Here is a 3,616-nt window from a genome sequence, read left to right as displayed (position 1 = left end):
CCTTCCGGAATACCCATTATGCAGATATTGCCTGTTTAATGTTGTCTAGAATTTCTTGTATATTGTCTTAATTTTTAATGCTTATTCTTTTCAGTTGCTTGGACTACATCGAATGTTTTGTCTTCAAGGCCAGAGATTTTTTTCTTCTGTGTGGTCTAATCTGCTGTTGATACTTTCAAGGGAGGCTTTGATTTTCTGCATTGTATTTTTTATCTTCAGAAGTTCAGTTTGATTATTTTTCAATGTGTCTATCTCCTATGGAGTTCCTCTTTTATGTCATGGAAGGGTTTTCTCACCTCTAGCAATTGGTTCTCTGTTTTCACTTGCATCTTATTGAGTACTGTTACAATGACTATACTGAATATTTTTGTGACATTTCTGCAATCTCTTGTATTTTATTCATTGTTGGTGAGGAATTATACTCTTTTGAGGGGGAGGTGGTTCCTGATTTTCTCCTATTTCTTGGGGGCTCTATTCTGATTAAGAGTCATCTGGTAGTATATTCAGTTCTTCCTATTTTTTGGGGGCATGTTTCTGAAGCTGTGTGCTCCTGCAATTATTTATAATTGGCATGAGAGCTGGCCAAATTCCCTCCTTTATTCTGAGTGGGACTGTGGAATTCACAGTAGGAGTTTAGGGTTTAGGTATTCAGAGGGGCAATTTCTCTCCTTTTACTGCCATAGGAGTTATGGAGAAAGAATTCCTCCTAAGTCTCCTGTTTTTAAGTGTTTTGTTCTTATATACCCAAATCTAACTGTGCCTAGTGTGAATGGAGGTTGTACTGACAGATAGAATGTAAGGTGGTAGATCATGCTGCACTACCAGGCTGGGGAATCCTTCCCCCACAGCAGGCTGGATGGGTGTCCCTGCTGATGAGTTCAAGTCAAGTGGCTTGGCTTGGGACTGCCTGTTGGTCTTGGAAGGATGAGGGTCAGAATGGCATCAGTACATGTGGGGTAGCAGCTCTTACCTTCTGTCTCTGGGATTGCAGGGTCTCCTTGTTGTTTCTTCTTTCTCTGGGATTTCAGAAACCAGGTATTGGTTCTTGAAGGCTAGGGAACCTCTCCCTCAACTTAAAGCACATTTTCTGATTTACATATAATCATATTACATTTTTGTGAGGTACAGTATGGGTTTTTAAGCATGTGTATACTGTGCAATAATAAAATCAAGGATATAAGTGTGTGCACCATCTTCAACATTCAACATTACATTTTGTTGTGCACATCTGAAAATCACTCTGTGGGTTTTTTTTGGGAAGCATATACCACTATGTTACCAATGTTGTGGCACACAATTCTAAAACTTATTCCACTTGTTTACATGAATTCCTGTTTTTTGAGACAAAATAAATGAATTTAGTAGATACAATGCTAAGTGAAATGTCAGACATGCATATGGGCTAAGTATGTCTCTGCTTTATAAATACCAAGTTTCCTTATTCATCAACTAAAACGAAAAGACTTGATAGAATAGCAATAGAAAGAAGAATGATAGATACTATTTGCTAGATAAGGGGATATCTGGAGAAGATGGGGAGAAATTTATCAAGTTGATATATCGAATAATGTGTTTTACTTTATTCCTGATTTTTTTTGAAGAATTATTTTATTAATTTTATTTACTATTATTTTTTGATTTAATAAGAGCAAGAGAGTGAGAAAGCAAGCCACTAGGTCCAGGGCTCGGACTGCAGTTGGCCATGTGGGGGTCCTGTGCCTTAAACACCATGCCACCTGTTGGCCTCCTTTATTCCTGATTTTTTGAATATAAATGCATAGTATGAGGTAGGCTCATAGGTTTAGTTTTTAGGAAGTTATGTTACCAGAGAATAAAAAGTCAATTGTTTTATTTATATTTACTTATTCATTTATTGCTAGAGGGTGTGTGTGCTTATCAGACATAGACACGCAGAGAGAGGTAGATGGAGAATGCACACTCCAACCCCTCTCCCCTATAAGGCATGCTCTTACTGCAATCCCTTCTCTTTAAGTTCTTCATTCTACTGGGATTTGGGGCATTCATTAACACGAACCTAGCATTTTTTCAGGCTGCTGGGACTTGGATTCTAATTGCTCTGTTGGCCCCATGTAGTCTGGCTCCCTTAACCACCAAGCCACAGGGTCAGCCTAAATCAGTTATTTTCTCACCATACTCTCCAGCAGAAATGAGGGAGAGACAACATTCATTCACTAAGTTTTTTTTTTAAATATAGTATCTTTGGGACTAGCAATTGGTGTAATGGCTATGTCGCTGGACTCCCATGTTGACTGTGGTTTGAGTCTCGGACCCGGTGGCTTAAACTCAGGCTGGGCATGTGTGTGTGCATGCCCAAGATCTGAGAGGAGAATGGAAGAGAAGGGATTGTGGCATGGCCATCTTCCCCTGGGGGGGGAATTCTTGCTTTCTGTCTGTTTCTCTCTGTCTTTCTGGTGAACGCACATGCCTTATAACAAAAACCTCTCCAAAAAAAAAGATATGTTATCTTCACCTGGGCTGGTGTGAAGTGTATTCATGTTGGAAAATTCACTTTATAAACTAAGTGATGTGTAGTGATTGAATGTATAAAAGTAATTAAAATAAAATATATTAATAAAATAAAATTAAAAAATTATCATTGTTATTTTTTTTTAACTTGCTATAGGGTACATGTAGCCATCAGAGAAAGACAGAGAAAAAGAGAGAAAGAGGAAAAGTGAGAAAGCAAGCTGCCAGGTCTGTGGTCAGCCATGTGAAAGTCCAACACCTTAACCACTACACCGCTTGCTGGCCCTATGTAGTAGTTTTTTTTTTTTTTTTTTTTTTTGCCACAGGGTGTGCATTCTTGTTGTAGAGAGAGAGAAGGAAAGTGAGAAATTACTCCCCAGGGGGGATGGCAACACTGACATCCTTTTTCCTGCATTCTCCTCCTGGGATTTAGGGCCACCATATACCTGGCATGATTTTCAAGCTTCCAGGTCTGGGACTTGAACTATGTTCAATCAGGTGGGAGTTCAGTGCCTGAACCACAATACCACCTGCTGACACCCATTGAGTGTTTTAATTCAACAAATTTTGGTAGTGCTTACTATATTCCAAATTTTAGTAGTGCTTCCTATATGCCTGGGATATGAAAATAAATAAAGCATAATCCTAACTGTGGGAGATCAGATAAAATAGAGCATAGAATTTGAAATAGCTAAGTGTCATGCTGGAGCTAAGCCCAGGCTGCATTGGAGGGTAGGCCTGCAGTTCAGAGGAAGGTCAGGGTAGGACCTTGCTCAAGGTCACAGTATTCATAATTGGAGAGTCCATATTCTAACTCGAGGTGTGCTAATTCCAAGACACCTGCTTCCAAACCTTGAAGTGTGATCTTTAGGTTAACAAAATCTTCAGATGATAATGTCCAAGCTGCATACATTTCTAATATGTGTTTTTTTAATTTCTAATTTTTATTTATTTTTTTTAAAGAATTACTCATTTTATTTTATTTATTCATTCATTTGTTTGACAGAGAGAGACACGCAAAGAGAGAGGGGAAGTGAGAAAGCAAGCCACCAGGTCCGGGACTCAAACCGTGGTCTGCCATGTGGGAATGTCCAGCTCCTTAACCACCACACCACCTGCTGGTCCCTCT

Source organism: Tupaia chinensis, unplaced genomic scaffold (assembly GCF_000334495.1).
Source record: "Tupaia chinensis unplaced genomic scaffold, TupChi_1.0 Scaffold000213_1, whole genome shotgun sequence".
Classification (NCBI taxonomy): domain Eukaryota; kingdom Metazoa; phylum Chordata; class Mammalia; order Scandentia; family Tupaiidae; genus Tupaia; species Tupaia belangeri.
This window is presented reverse-complemented; position numbering follows the sequence as displayed.